The sequence below is a fragment of the Sipha flava genome, unplaced genomic scaffold (assembly GCF_003268045.1).
Source record: "Sipha flava isolate LNK unplaced genomic scaffold, YSA_version1 491_pilon_pilon, whole genome shotgun sequence".
Taxonomy (NCBI): domain Eukaryota; kingdom Metazoa; phylum Arthropoda; class Insecta; order Hemiptera; family Aphididae; genus Sipha; species Sipha flava.
Window position 1 is genome coordinate 436,042 of NW_020273322.1, and position 18,230 is coordinate 454,271.

The 18,230-nt window shown below is 29.1% G+C and overlaps 1 protein-coding gene across 3 annotated transcripts in view; it reads right to left on the reverse strand.

The window, feature by feature from the left end:
- The window catches only part of LOC112690160, a 43,323-nt gene extending 27,238 nt beyond the window's left edge, over window positions 1–16,085 (reverse strand). For 2 of the 3 annotated variants that reach the window (XM_025564105.1, XM_025564103.1), the window contains exon 1: window positions 15,700–16,085. The gene's annotated coding sequence lies outside the window, so the exon portion shown is untranslated. Of the gene's footprint in view, window positions 1–10,430; window positions 10,637–15,699 lie in introns of those variants that run through there. The other variant, XM_025564104.1, reaches the window with a different exon arrangement.
- Window positions 16,086–18,230: the final 2,145 nt, after the last annotated feature.

Genomic DNA, 18,230 nt, shown 5'->3' on the forward strand with positions numbered 1-18,230 from the left:
CATTTTTTCTTGATCCCAATGAATTCTGTTCTAGGTAGTTCCTCGATTTACATATTTGTATACTATATGAGGAAGAAGGTGATAGCTTATTAGTTGTCCTCCCTACATATGCACTAATACAGCTATATCAACAAGGTATAACAACGAGTATCAATACCACAATTTAGCGTTAATGAATACATATATATATACGCAGCCTACACTATTGATGTACACAGTGAACACACATAAATCGCTAACTAATATTTATAATTATTTATCTGCTGTTCTCCAACATCAACAGTTCATACATTATGTTTCACTGCAGCAACTCTGTCGCATCTACCTCGTTAAAATACTGCTGAAAATCGTAACTGACAAGTATGTTTTTTAAAAACAATCATATTATAATAATTACATAAATTATATAATACATGCATATACGTTATAATACGTTTGGTAAAACTAAAATAAATAAAAATAAATAAAATGTTTATATATTAACTATAATTTAAACAACAATTAAGTTTATATACAATAAGATAACTTTGTTCAATATGGTTTGTATATTATGTATATAGGCATCATTTTTTTGATATTAAACCAAATCGATTTATAGTAAAAGTAAATAGTAAAATATAAATAATATATAAAATAATTTAAAAACTTATGTAAACTGATATAAGATGTGTTTTATTTAATTAATTGTAATTTAATTTGACTTTTTTATTATATAAAATGGTAGAAACACTGAAAACCCCAATTGAGATAATCTAATATTATTGAACACCAATAAATAATAATAATACTTTAGCTCGTATCATATATTAGTACAAGTATACTACGTACCTATTGTTATCATATTTCAAATGTAAATAAATACATTGCTTTTCAATACACATGAATAAATATGATTTTAATTAGAAGTTTATGCATAGGTATTGATTCAAATTACATTGAATGTTTTTTACTAACTTAATTTTAATCCTGGTACAAGTTTTATTGCAAGGTGAAGTGAGACACTAATTGTGCATTAGGAAAAATAAAATGTACAGTTGGCTTAACGAATATGTGCATTTGAGTAGGTACTTAACTGCGGACTCTAGAAATATAAAAAAATTTACTTTGCCGAAGGTATTTGAAATTAGGCCTGTTTTTTTTTTTTATTACGTGAAATCATCGAATAGTAGCCCGAGATCGACTGACGACTACGCGCGTCGTCATCGGCATTTAATATATTAAAAATAGATGTTAACAGCAAACACGTCCAATTTTGAATATTTTTGTTTACTACTTAAGGTGATTTTATACTAAGAAAATAGAAATACTATAATATACCAATCACATTATCACCGATCGTTGCCGACGTGTGTATACCATGCATATAAATAACATATATATATATATATATATATATATATATATATAATAACATTACCATTAAGCAAGATAGGCAACTGAGGATGGTCTCCGTTATATGGGAGCCTCAGATTTATATGATTTTTTTTTTTAGCTTACAACTTTCATCGTATAAAATAAATATAAGTTAACTATAATATTTAAAAAAAAATCAGCAAAAAATGCCACATTTTTTATTTTATCTAAGGGCCTCAAAGTCCCTTAATCAAGCCATGCATATATGCTTTAATTTTCCATTCATATGCGATAACACAACAAGTGAACAAGATGGGGTTTATTTTGCATTATTCTCGGGCTTGTTATGGTTATCAAAGTAAAATCATTAGTTAATATTAATAATTAGATTCTTATATGTTATATAATTGTTATTTTTACATTGTAATGGCTCGTGTATAAATGACTACGTGCATTACAGTATATATTTTTCGGAGTTCACAATTATTCTAATTATTAATTTGGTTTTATAAAATAGTGGAGGAAATGATGAACGCAAAATATAGTTTTTACTTTATAGGTCATGCTATAACAAGTCAGGTAAACGCTTTTATTTTAAGGGTGCACATTTAAGATTTCGAAGTCCAAAATGTGTGTCATAGCACACATATAATAGCCACTAGTACATAAACAAAACGTAATATTAAGCAATTAATTAAATAAAAATTATTAAATATTTTGATACAAAAACTGGTATCAAATTCATCTACTTGTGTTTTTTATAAGACAATTTGTATTAAAATTAATTTGTTTTGGTGTCATACTTGTTTACGTTAACCCGTCGCAGTCGTTGATAGTTTGGTACACAATATGTGAGCCCGACGCTCACAAATAAAATTTCTAGCGTCAGACCAGTGGCGTGTTTTTAGTTTTTAAAATAAAGGGCTAACTGTTTTGACCAGCCAGAAATAGAAAACTTTTAAAAAAAAAAAAATCGGTTGCTACGCTCGGAATCAAATTTCTATATTAATTTTCATCAAATTACTACTTCCATCTAAAATATTTTATAAATTAGATGTTCTTTTTTTTTTTTATTCTTAACCTATTCGAAGTCCCCGAGGCATCACTAGTTTCACTAGGCATCACTAATTATTTTCTAATTTCTCAATTTTTTATTTAAGTTTTCATATTTTACGAGTATATTATATATTTTTATAAATTATATAATTATGATATAAACGTCGCAAAAACTCTTTAAATAAAAAAAATGTAGATTTTAAATAAATTTATTTAAAATATAATACAATATTAACTCATATTTAACATAATTTGTTCTAATTATAAACATATTAAATGTAATGTTACACGAAAAAAAAATTGTAACGCAAAACAAACGTAGCTATTACTAGTTATTATTATTACTATTAAGGATAAAGAAAATAGACTTTAAATCTAATAATGTTTATATTAAAATTTAAATTATGCAATTAAATAAATAAAAATTAAAACAAATATTGTTTTAATTTACACTATAAAATGTCCTGATTTTATATTATTACAATATTTTAATTTTTTATAAACACAAAAAAAATACTTAATCATGTATTGCCCATTAGAAATACAATAGATCAGTAAAAATACAAAAATGAGAATTTTAACATTTAATCATTACGAAACTAGTTAGTACAAAAAACTCAAGACAAAATTTATCATTCAATAATATTACTCTAGATAAAAAATATTTATATAGTTGTTAAGGAAATATATCTACATATCAAATTAATTTTGAATGAAAATAACTGTAATTTCACTATGTTTATGAAGTTCAATAGTTACGATTATACTTAGACGAATAAGTAAAATAATAATAATTAGACTATCTATGTTGAACTTAAAAATGAATAATTGTTTAATTTTGTAATTGACATTTTAAAAACAAATATAAAATATTTTGACTAAAATTATGAGATAAAAAAAATACATAATAGAGCAACTTTTAAAAGGGTTTAACGTCAAAAATATACTGCTTGTATGTATTGTAACTTGTAACTTATTTATTGTACTGTAACATATAAATTTGATTTTTTAGATTAAATTTATTTTAAATCAACTATTTTAAAATAATAAAAATGGATTTAATTGAGAATAATACGAGTATAGGAAAAAACAAACATAAGGCTAGCTAACGTAAGTATTATAATTAAACGTGAAAAAGTTATAATTTTCAGCAAATAAAATGTATTTTTAAATCCAACCATTCAACCAATATTATGTAAGACGACATTACTAAATGTTCTCAAATTACTTTTATTAAAATAAACTTCAAGGCTGGACTTCATGTCTACCTGGATTTCACGTAAATTATACGCACGCGTTCGAGTATGAAATACGACAAATTTCTCCGTACAAAAATAATATTACATATGAGTATGCATATTATATTTATATATAGCTATTTGTATTGTTTTTATTTCGTTCAAACAACGCTATATATATACATACATACTGCTGTACAGACGCATTTAAACAAGGTACATTTGTACAAATGAACGACAACGATGACGTTAACGTTTAATCCTCGAAACATATTATTATTTTAATTATATAAAGCCATAAATCGCGCAAGGTCGTTTGGATCGAACGTTCCAAAGGCTTTGAATTGTGCGTCGGTCTACTTAATTGCAACAACCAACATTCATATGTTCCATAAACAAATTTATATCAAAAAGAAACTTTTGAATTTTTACGACGATTTTGGCGCCTAAACTATAGTCGAAATCAACAACAAGAACAACAAGAACACCGGACACAATACACACACACACACACACACACACACACACATATATATATATATATATATATATATATAAAAGGACGACGTATACAACAATAATAATATCTTCGACGACAACAGTGAGTAGATCGATATTTTCGATTAGTAGCCATGTCAATTGGCCGTCGACCCGTCTTCGCGATAATGTGCCGTGATGAGAACGTGACATGTGCTCTGCGTTCCGTCGAAATAATCCTCTCCTCCGGTTATTGGTCTTTTTTTCTTTCATATTTTATATATGTAGGTATGTATGCGTATTATTTCGTTATTAAAAATTGTGTTCTCCTCCATATAGAATACTATCAGTATTCAGGACGTAGCCAAAAAAATATATTGTAAGGCACAAAACGTGATTATTATTATTGTTTGTCATACGATGACGACCACGATGAATTCTCCTGTATTTTTTTTTATTTTTATTATTTTTTTATTATTATTCGTATTGCTATCGCCGACACCGGACAACTAATAAATAACTTACGAACTCCACCGCCAATGGTTGCTGGATATAATGATGACACGGATCGGTGGTGATACAGAAAATCATTCGATTGACGGAGAAGTTGTGAGCAAATATAATGAACCTAAGTTTTTCGAATATTTTCATGTAGTGCGATCAACTGAATTATTTACAAAAAAATTGACGTATAGTAGAATTAACAGACTTATATGGTCGATATTCTGGTACTTAGGAAATTGTTTGGAGTGTTGAATCTTTACGAGTAGTTTATATACACTTGTTGAAGTTTATACCATACAGAAGTACAGACTTAAAATATATAAATATTTATTTATTTTATTTGAAAAAACACACAAGGAACTAAAATACAGGCCTAAATATAATTAATAATATATTTAGCCACATTAACTAAATGCTTGATGTATGTACACATAACACAAACACGCATACATAGTTTTATAATATGTAAATAGTTCCATTAAACTGGTTACTTTGCGTTGGTGGATTACTAAATTATTATAATGAGTAATAGGACCCCAAGCATATAAATATTTCCTAAAAGATGATTATCCTAAATGTGGTTTTTTCACGTCGTTAAAACAGTGTTTAATTTATCGAATAAACGGCAAAGTTGTTAACAAAAAACTTACAGATTTTTGATAAATATCTGTATTGGCTTAATTGGTAATGAACCATATTAATTTTCTAAAACTATAGGAGTTAAGTTCTATCATATCTATATAATAATTTATGATAAATTCTTAAATATGCACTTATTATATTATGCATACAATATTATAAAATAATATTTTCATCAAACGAAACTCAAATTCCTAAAATATTTTATTATTGTACGTTTGAAATAACGCGATAAAGCAAGTATTACTTGCCAAGTAATGTATCGAAGTATCGAAGTATGACAACGATGATTGTTATTATTATTTCTCATATAACACTTTTTGGGGAAGTAAATTTGGGCCAAAAGTTGCATGTAGTATAGACATTAGTCACAGAAAAGGTACCACATTAGTAAAAGTTTATATTATTTTGACATATATTCTATATAGAATTGAATAAAAATATTCTACAGCTGCCATAAAATATGGCAAGATTAATATATATTTAAAAGATGGTTAGTGTTTACCATCAAGTCTACACATATATAAAAAAGCTATCCAATAAGATACTAAGATTTTAATCATATTAGACACATATTTTTTTTAATTAAAAGCAAAATCAGCAATACGATAAAAATCAAAGTCGTGTTAAATTATAATCAAATTACTCAATTTGCACCTAAAAATATAACGGTTAAAATCCCACAGGAAGATTAGAAATAAATATTTTAATATAACATATTATATAAATTGAATAAATTAATACATTAATATTTAATCCGAGTGTAATAATTATTTAGTGGGCATTATTATATTTTTGTGTGGTTGTCTGTAGGATGTATAAATCCAAATTTGTAATGTACGTTAACTCATCTCCATGACTTATACAAATAGTTAAATCCACAAGTTATTTTGTATTTAAAATGTTTATAGTTACTCATGATTTGCAAGGTATTTTAGGTTTCAAATGTTTCTTAATTGCACATTGTATATGAATGAATGTGACGTTAGAATAAATGATAAACTATTACATTTTATATTAAAAATAATTTAAAATTTTTAACTTAATTAATACATTTTTATGAGTTTAGATTAAAATTTAATTATGTTTAAAGTTGCACAATAACTATTTGATAAATCAATAAAATAAATAACCAATTATTATGATTAATAATAATAAAATATGATGCCTTATAATATTTTTTAACATATAAATTTGTCTAGTATTCCTAATATGTCTAAATCGATAAAATATTAAATACTTAACGTGAATCTAAGAAGGTACACTATCCGAAATAAAATAGTTTTGTGGAATTTTTAATATTCTTCATTTATTATTACCATATAACTTACAAGAAAATTCCTATTCTCTCTATCTTACTATTAAATACTTCCGTTTTTGCATCTGTTACTAAATTTACAGCTACTTTTTTTATGATTGAAGCGCCAGTTCACAAAACTACTGATATATCATAACTATTTATTTTGCTTTTTTTTATAAATAATAAAATTCATTTATAACAAAATTTAACTAAAATTAAATTGATTCAGTAGGTATATAAAATGAAAACAAATACAACTTAAGTCTTTTATACATTTTTTTTAATTTTTTTTTATTGTTATTATGAAATGGACGCAGGCTATATTTATACATTCAAAAATTATAATTAATGTTGATAACTATCTATAATTTTTAATAATGTTGTAATCGACCAGTATTTTTAGTTAATTTTTTTAATTTCTTCTATTAATAATATTGATAAATAATGACATATATTAATTAGTGGCACTAATAATTTTTATTTATATTCATTAATTTTTATCTGACCATACATCACAATTGAATAATATATTACTTTTTTTCCTGAGCCTTCAACTTCTAATTACACCACAGTAACCTTACCATATATAAAATATAAAATAGTAAATCATACAGAGATAGAGCATGATTTTAGGGTCTATAAAGTATCGTTATAACATAGATGTTTTAATAGATACAAAACCGGTATCTTCTGATTATTTTTATTTTTATATAAATTGTGTTTATAAGTCATTAGCTAAAGGCGATCCTTTTATGTTTTATCCGAAAAACATCGGACTAATAAGGTGTACTAAATACTTATTTCGATTTTTTACATGTAGTAAACAATATAATGTATGTTATATATTTTATACATTTATTTTAAAATAATATTAATCACATAATAATTATTTTATTTACGGTTATGATTACTAAAAATTACTAACAAGTACAACACATCAATCATCATTTTGGAACAACAAAAATTATATTTATTATTATATTATATTGGTGTAGTAATGGGGCATTTGGTACACAAATTCGAAACTCTCGGTGACGACAAATCAATGGCCGTTATGTTAGAAAAAAACATATTTATAACTATGTTGCGTTTACCATCATATTTTACGAAATACAAATTACTAAACTAAACGTGAAAACCACCGTGAAACCGACTGCTGGTCCAACAATAATTATTTCATAGATATTGTATTCGGTTTACAGGTATCTGGGCGCACGTACACGTAACTCCTATATTACCAACGTACATATATATAAAATGTGCACACTACGGGTGTTATGGTAATACTGTATTCGTTTTTGGACGAAGAAAATAAGAACCAAATACCTTTTATTAACTGCACAGAGATGCAGTGTTCACGAAAACTTATAGGTGTGTATTCAATCTTGCATTCGGTCGAGACATTAAATTTAAAACCGAAGTTATAATAACGATAATGATTACAATAATAAAAAAACGCTATAAGACCGGAAAAGTCATTGACGCCTTTCGTTCCGCTCCTATTGGTCCGCACGCTAAAGGAATGGTAAATAAATCGAACATTAAATATAAATATATATATACATATATATATACACCTAATTTTATCATGCGAATACACAATGTAAGCGAATGCTTCTGGCAGAGGCACGTAAAATACATTTTTACCAAATATATATATATGTATATACATATCTTCTAACTGTACACGTAAAATAAGAAAAAAATGATATACTAGGTACTACTACTTTTAAAAAAAAATATAAAATAAATAATAGGTACCTAGATTAGAAGGAATTCAAAATAAACGCATTACTAACGTACTCCATGTACATATAAGAATGTCAGAATAAAATCCTGATTTTTATTCAGAAAACTATTCGTGAACACTTAAATTTCAAAATCAAAATAAATAAATTTAACAGTAAAAGTTAAAAAAAAAACGACCGATATTGAAATAGTAATTTGGGCGGAGAAAAGCTAAATGCACTTCTGGCTTCAGATTATAGCTATTATTACACTATACTTTACGGTATTATTAAGTATAGCAATAGTACAGCGCATTAGAAGAAACTATAGGCTGATAAATATATAATTTAGTGAAATAGTAGAACTACTTAGTATTATCATATGTATTTAATAGAAAAATAATCCTTGGTGTATATTAATTGAAAAATATTAAGCTTAACATAAAATAAATATTTTTACAATTTCAGGAAAACTTTGATTTCACGAGACGATAATATTTTAAGAAAAAATTTATCCCTACCAACTTAAATTATTCTGTGTATTAATACCTATACTTTAATGCATATTTTTTCCTAAACTATTACCTACCTAAAATAAAAAACTTTTTTAAAAAAATTTAACTTTTACAAAACTGCTGTTACATCGACCGTAGCGACATCGACAGCCGTCACGGGTGGTGCATGTTCTATTTGCAAATGATAAATATCAGTATGAATACAAATCACCATGGATTCCATTAATCATTCGTGGTCGGGTATTTGCGAGTTAACGCGAGGCTCTGCTGGCAAAAGCGAGCAAGGTCACACGCGGCAGTAAATCATATATGACGATAGATATACATACATGATTATGTATGTATGTATCCTGTATTTATATTATATTGTGCGCACGCGTCCTGCGGTTCGTGTTGACGGGCGGGGGCGAGGTTTAAACGTGACGAAAATCGCGCGTTTGTGCTTGCGGAGAACTGTTATACTTGTCGTGGACTCTCTGGTAATATATGTTTTCGGTCTGTCTCAAAAGATAATTGTTTATCGTCCAAGGTCGACCGCGTACTACAAAATGCTCAGTGCTTGGACACGGTTAAAATTAGCAAAACAATTAACTGTGAATATAAAAATCACGAATGATAATAGCAAAAATAAAAAATAGCAAATTCTAAAATAAGCAATCATAGATAATAGCGAAATTGCTGTTTTATATAATTTCTATTTTGAATAGTATAAATTTTAATAATAGTATTTGGATATGTTTCAAAACTTATAAAACTGTAACCTATTTTATTAATAATTATTTTTAATAATATAATAAATATTCTTTAGCAGGAAGCCACCCTACTATCAGGAAATGTATTGATGTAATAAAGAAAATTCGAAATTAAGAAGAATTAAAACGAGAATAGTATAATGCTGAAGAACAACCAGAAATAAAAAAAGTAAAAGGACTGAGCTTAAAGACTTCATTCGTTAATCACAAATTATAATACTAATGATAATAAGAACTTTTTAAATGGTGTAACACATAATTTTTCACTTATTGCCTAAATGTTTTTTCAAAATTATTATCACTAAATGCTTAATCGTATATTTTCGCTCTTCTTTAAAATTCACTTTTTTTATTTTTGCCATAGTTAATTCGCAATTTTTACATTCTCGGTTATTGTTTCGCTATTTTGGCGGCATACCACTTGGACACATACAAAATTATTTTATGACTAGTTTTTATAAAATATAACGCACAGCACGTATACTTGTATACCATACATGTACTATACTAGTACCGACACGAAGGGTGTGCAGAAAGTGCAATCGCACAGGGCCTCGCAAATCATAACGCCGGCAATACTGCTATACTTTATAGAAGTTTGTAAAAATATCCAGAAAAAACAAATGTCTTGGTACAAAAATAAGCAGAGAAAAAATGACCAGGTATCTTAAACAGGGAAAAAAATAAGTCAAACACAACATTTTGGAACAATTAAACGAGGGTACATTGGTTAAACGTTACGTACGATTTTGGATTTATAGATTATGATTTATTATTTACTTTACGTATTACTTAAAAAAATTTAACAAAACGATATAAGCAAGTGAATAGTGATAGCAATTTTCTGACCGAATCATTTTAAAACTCACGTTTTTCGTCTGCCAGATTTGTATCGCAAGGTATAATTTCCTGGACATTTTCTCCGGAACTATTTTTGCACTGTCTTTAGATATTTATTTCGTGAAAAACATAATATATTTTTAGAACATAACACTACCTATGTAATTATGTATCGTTTCGTATTTAATATGATGTGATTTTTTCCCGTCTGCCTCCCGTCAAGCAAATGCCGGGCAACGCACGCGTTCTCACGGTATTGTGACATAATGAACTATCGGGGAAAATGTAGCTCGGCAGATGTTGGCCGCGGTGGCAGCGGTGGTGACGACCGCGCTTCGACGTCGACGGTTAACCGTCCGTTAGAACACATATTGCGCCAAACACGCAAGCGGCACCGATCGCACGCGCTAGCGACGGTATTATTAAAAACTGGATTCGTTATTTTCCTCTTTTATTTTTAACTCCCGCTTCCCCTTCAGCTACCCGCGTAGCAGTATACGCACAAAGATACAATCGGCCAGAGGAGAGCACCTCTGTGTGTCGATTTCATCCGACCACTCGTTCTCTCTCGCTCTCACCATTTCTCGCCATCCCTGTCCTCACGACTCCATCTCTCTCGTTCCGACTCCCCACGTGCACAACGGTAAGCGATCTGAACGTAACACCCCCCTACCATCATCCCTCCTTTTTCACGGACGCGCTCTTTGTTTCTCACATGCCAGCAGGATAGAGCGTATTACGTCACCGCGCGTACGTATAGTATCTCGCCACCGCCCGGGCGCGAGATAACATTATAATAGTATTCCGTTTACAGACGAGATACTTCCAGGCGGGCACGCGAGGCGGATCTCATCACTACACGTACCGTTGTTAGGCATATCATGTTATGAATACTTGTTGTAGTTGTTGTTTCTTGTATTCGTTCGTCTGGCTTACACCAGACGAATGCCGCCTACTCGGTGGGTTAATAACAATAATCACGATGACAAGTGATAAAACGACAAGTGTGAACGTGTGTGAGTGTGCGCGCGCGCAATGTGCGTGTACAGTTTTAATTGCAACAATTCAACCAATTTCCAGCGTATGTTTGGAGATCATTCGCGCATCATTAAGGCGAGATTAGGTTTTGAAAATGCGATTACGCTAAAGACGTTGAGAAATCGACGAACATTTTTAAATCAACTGTCTCATAAGAATTTCTCTCGAAAGTAAAAGTTACCGTACCAAAAGACCAACAAAAAATGCTCCGGACACCACCATCACATCAGTGGTTATCGAACTTCTTAGTTTTAAACATAAATGATACATTTTATAAGTCGGTCTCTATTTTACTCACACTTATTTTATAACTATAATATATACAGTCCACGTGAGGAATAAAGAATTATTTAAGAAAATTAACAAAGATAAAACTTATTTACAAAAATAGATCACTTGATCTTTTTTTTATTTTTTTCATTTTTTCTGCTCAAATAACTATATTATAAATCAACAATCAACAGTTTATCAGGAGTGAGTAAAAAAATTAAAACTTCCGAACAAATATCGTATCAGATTAAAATAATTGTTTATAAAAAAAAAACATTTATTACATACTTTTAATTACGAATGGAAATATTTATTAAAATTCAAACAAAATATTGTTTTTAATTGATTATTTATTTGAGTATTTAAAATTAACTATGTTACGGTAGTTATGACCTATTGCAGAAATTTTCCTCAAATTAAATAAAAAATAACATCTACACGTAAAATTATGTTTAACTAAAAACAAAATTTTTAATGTAAAATATGATAATATTAACACAATTTCATTAGAAATTATTTATTAATCTTAAACAATTTTCTTCGGTGTATTTATCATAAATTGGAATGAAAAACAAAAACCAATATTAATTTAAAAAATTATCAAAAAAACTTAACCCAAGCTAAGATTGGCGAATCAAATAGTTGGTTTAATCTTTTTATGAATTCAAGAATTAATATCAGTTAATTTATAATTAAGAAATGGATAACAGCGTATGTTTCATAAAATATCAACAAGTATTACACTAAAGCATTATTTTTTAATATCCTACAGATATATTTATAAAACGAACAGAGAATATTAAATTACTTTGTACTTATAATATTAAATATCATGAATAATAAAACAAATAAAATCATTTGTACATTAATATACCATAGTAAAATTATTATTTAATAAATTTAATATATATATATATATAAGTATTTGATAAACTTATCTTTAAAAAATACACGACATTATTTATATAAATATAGCGTAATCCTTATGTTATTTTTACTTTTTCTACAAAACAATTTGATTAAAATTGTTTATATAATTTAATACCAATACCTATCGATAAGTTATAACATTATGCAATCTTACAGTATTTTATAATTACTATTATTGTACTCCATAAAATGATTATTGTTTTATAAAAATTAAAAAACAATAAAGAATAAATAAATAAATAAACTAATTAATATACCTATATATTATTTTATATTACATTCAGATTTTAACAAATTACAATGATGGAAAAATTCATCACGAATTGAAAAGCCAAAAAAAACACGAAAATTAGTCTATTAAAGAAGAGACCCAAAGATAATACTCTTCCTTCCATCTTAATGTATTTATAATGACTGTTTGTTTTCATTATTTACCATTGATTCATATTTATTATTTATTACTAAATTACATTTTAAAAATATTATGACTAATACAGTACGTACTCGTTATTACGTATTAATTAGGTAATACGAATAAGTCCCATTTAATCACCCATAAGATTTCAATGATTTTTTTTTCTCTAAACAAATTACATTAAATTAATAATAGTTTATATTATTATAACCCGCTTTCTATCTTTAAGACGTATAATTGTTTTCCAGCTGAACTCTCACCATTTGCAATATCCTTTTGGACAAACACCAAAATCAAATACATAATTGATAAACAATAATTGTCGATGACAATAATGTTACAAACTTTCCATTCCCAAAATTCTGTGCTGAATATTAATATTCAGTAAAATCCGGGACATATACATAGACAACATATTTCCAAAATTCGATTTTTTTTTCTTGTATACTATTTCAAATTAAGAAAAAATATTTATTGATAGTTAAGATAATATTAGACTAACCAAATACATCATACCTATAAAAACAACTTTTAATCAGCAATAAAAACGTCGTACATGTGTACCTAAATAAAATATTAAGTATCCTATTGAAAAGTTCATAAAAATAACTAAATGAAATGAAAATCAAAAACAACATTTTAATAAAATATTTTAAAGTTAAGTGTTTTATATGAAAGAAAGGGTTATCGACCAGTAGTTTTTAATTTATCCAAATAAATACCTATAAAAATTAATTTATAATTTGACTACGTAGTTTTGAAATAAATTTTTAACATTATTGAAAAACATATTTTTACAAACCTTTTTTATTTAGAGATTTGAGTTTTAGGTCAAAAATACAGAATAGATATAATTGTTTAGACAGAGAAAATATGACATAAAGATTTATTTATCTTAAATTGTGCAAAACTATAGTTAAGGTTCGCTTCGATATAAGTAAAAACTTATCATGTATCTAAAAAACAAATACAACATAGCTCAAAAATATCATCTAGTTTGCTTAAACTTTTATACGTAATACGTGATAACAAGTTAATCCGACATTACGAAACTGTACATGAACTTTATTTCTTAATAACATTAATAACATTTAATCCTATTCAGACACTTTTTGCACAGATTATGAATAAATTAAATATAATAATTGAATACTATAAATGTATCCAAAACTATATATATTAACTACCCAGTTTACTTGAATTAAAAATAATATGTATTTCTTATCATACGTACACATAATAAAACAAGGAAAATTGATTAAATATGAAAACAGTAAGTTTTAATTCATACATCTAGAATTTCCACATTATTATATTAAGCATTGCAATGTAAACAACTGACGAGTTTGATAATGTGATCACGTTACATAAACGCACGGGAAATGAGGAAATTTCAATTCAATGTTTTAATTAGATGTATGAGCGACCGAAGCGGAAACTAAAATAGATTATAAATAGGTTTCTCGCGGTAACACCTTTCTTCGAAAAGACACGGTTTTGCCGTAATAATTTGTAAAACCCTTTTCATTATTTATTCACTATTTGTGAACTGCATACAATTAATCAATTATATGACTTATCCAAGGTAATTAAAAATCGATGACTGTGATAATTACTTTTTTACACTTTAAATATAAGTCTTCTTAGTATACATATATATAAATTTCGATCACATAATATACAACAAATCAATAACAATCTCTTAACCCTATAATATAAAATATACCAGGGTTCATGATGATTGCGTTGAGGTTTGAAACCACGCAACATCCAACTTATTTTTTCGAAACGAAGAAGACTTTCAAAAAGGGTGCCAAGAACACAGGTATATAAAAAAAGATTGGTTCAGCACGGCGTTTTCAGTCTACAACATAATTCTATATCTCATTGCGAACGGGATGTATATAGTGTTAGCTTACAGCTTACATCCACACATCATCGACTTAACTATTATTAGCCTCTAAGGAGCTCCAAAATTGCTGATAATAAAATTGTATTTAACCAAATATGAACTGCAAGAGTCCCTTTGTCAACACGTATTTGAAATTAAACCTTTAGTTATTCAATTTTATCGCAATCAAATAATTATTTAAAAATTATGGTAAGCCAAAAACCATGATAACGTACAGATTAAATATGACATAGGTATGATATATTCCAACAAGTACCTACGTATTATCTCAATAATAGTTAAAAGTTCGATATAATAGACCCCACGCTTTATAGCAAATTCAAAATACTACGGATAATCCTAACACCGCAGGTATAGCATTTACATTGGTAAATACATAATAAACATAGGCTCATAAATAAGAGGTCTTAACAAAATCTGCAGGGAATAAAAGGAATTTCGAAACGTCGTCGGAACCGACAAACGAAAATAAAAGGGGCCAAGCTGACGCGAATCGCGTATACCTGAATGCAATAGGCATATTATAAATCATATATATAAATATTCCTATACTCCAGGGTCTGCCTCATCCCTCCTAACCAATTTATATTCTACGAATCATCCCTTCGTTCCGGCAGCCGTTCTAACTACACAGCACTTCACGCACACGCTCAACATTGACAACACGATAAACATTATATGATGTTGCGATGTACGATAGCGTGTGGGAAAAATCGACGATTTTGTTACTAACCTTATGACGACGAATCACCCAGCATTGAAATTACTCGCCCGACGAACGGGACACGGTGCACGGACAACGGTGACGCGCACAAGTTCTTCTGGGCCAGTAAACGCACACGGTAAATGTAAAGGGGGGGAAAAAACAATAATATATGATATGTAACGACAACAATGAACCCTGACGGTGGGCCGGTGCAAAACGAAAAAAACGGTTGGAAAAAAAATTGTGTGAAAAGACGGAGGTACAATGCACGGCACGACGAACAGTATTCACATGACGACGACGACGACGACGGCAAGACTGAGTAGCGTATGTCGACGCGCACGTCGAGACACTGGGCAACAAAACGACAGAACGGAACGACCGCGACCGGGACACGCACACGCACCGGAGGAAACGTGAAGATTTTCGGCTGCCCGAGATCGGCGCGCGCACGTGAACGAGTCTGGCTCGCACACAAACACGGGGTTCATGATCGCTCTCTAGCGGCCCGTATCCAAATCATTGCTCGTAAAACGATTTGGCAACGTCTGCCGAACGATCGCCGTGCTGTCGATTCCACCAAAGAATCTGTCCATAATTTTCTCTGAAATATCAGAAAAAAATGTTGCAAAAATATGACTCGACCTACAAATGCAACAGTTATTTCAAAGATAATACATACTACGCATTATATAATGAGTACTATAGCGTACTATTTATGAACATTTTACATTTTTCAATCACCCCTCCCCTCAAATTCTATACTGCGTTCGCCCCTGATACTGTACATTATTTAAAATTTATAATGCAATGGCAACAAGAGCGTATTTGAGGGGGCGGGGCGAAGGAGGCATTCGCCCCCCTCATGGCTCGTGTTTTTTTTTGAATATAATACATTGATTTATTTAAAAAATGCAATGTATAAATAATTAAGAATATAAATGATAAGTCTATCATTATAACAGGAACATGAGCTGTAGGTAATGAACTGTATTTATTTTTAAGTTTGTATTGAAGAAAAATTAGTTTCGCCCTTCTCCCCCATGGCCTCAACACAAATACGCCTTTGAATGGCAATGGATATCCAACTAAGGTAGGCAGTACCTACTTAAGTACTCCACAACTCTCGTCTTTAGTTAAATGTTAAAATAAATCATCCTGTAAATTACGTTCCTTGAATGTTACTGCGTGTTTTATAAACAAAACTAATAATAAACAAACTTACCAGTCACTGAGTCACCTACGCCCACCGCGTGTGACTGCATGGGTCGGTTTACAGTGCGAGTGTAGATTTCGCCTAAACAATCAAAGAATACGCCGTTTTCGCTGTATTGTTTGCCAAACTCAAAAATCGGAATTATTTCTCTGCAAACACGACTGTGTTCATAAATATGTATAAACATATATATGTGACCGATTATTATTATTATTTCGCATACATTGTACATACATAGTTACCAGTTACCTAATACCGTAACACCTAATGCGTGTATTCTATACCGCGGAAAAAAATATAACGATTTCATACCGCTTTGTGGCCTGAATTCCGCTCAACGATGCCGCGACATTCATGTCGATTCGTATTATTATATTACCATTGATCAAATATACATATATTTAATCAATGATATTACTATAAACTCATTGTCTGGTGTTTTATGTGTCTGTGGATTGGGCAAAGACCAATCTCGCTCTGGTGAAAATAAGTTGTTGATCCATCATAAAAAACATTTTTATATTTAATGCATACGGACCTCAAATTATTATTTTTTAACCAGTGGCGGATCCAGGATTTTCTTTTGGAAGGAGTTTTGAAAAATATTTTCCCTTGATAATGAAAATTATTGATTTTTAATACATATTTTTCCTGATTGGGGGGGTTAACCCCTAAACCCTTTCCCTGAATCCACCACTGTTCTCAACAATTGTTATTCCAAATTTTAAAAAAAGTTTTTTAAATTAAAAAAAAAAAAACATCCCTATAATTTAAAAGTTTAAACTGGCCCTTTTTAACCCAAGCCAACACATATACCTTACACACCGTGACCAAAGATATCACTTTAATATTTAATTAATATTATTACAAACCGTTTTCTAAAATCCAAAACAAATAAATTACACCGCTACCGCTTTCCCGGCATTATTACCTACCTTTACGATTAACTTGCACACTATAACATTATTTAGGTACAGGCTCAAAGTTTTTAATCATGACACATTACGTGTATTGCGTAAGGTTTATCGTGTGTTCGTTATGTGTATGTGACATAATTATAAACATAAATCGATGGTTCATAGATAATACTTTGCCCACGCTCGTACGAAATGCATGTATTTCTACGATTTTATGTTTTTCGAACACCTTGATTCTTTAACGCAACAACTATCAATTTCATTTTGAACGATATACAACAACGAATTATCATTCGTTGAAGCGTTTAATGTCACCGCCGCACAAATGACCGTGTAAAAATAGACATAAATGAACGGTAACACGGACGGTTACTTGGACGCTGGACTAGTGGACTCGCCATACCGAACATTTTTCGCCTTCCGTA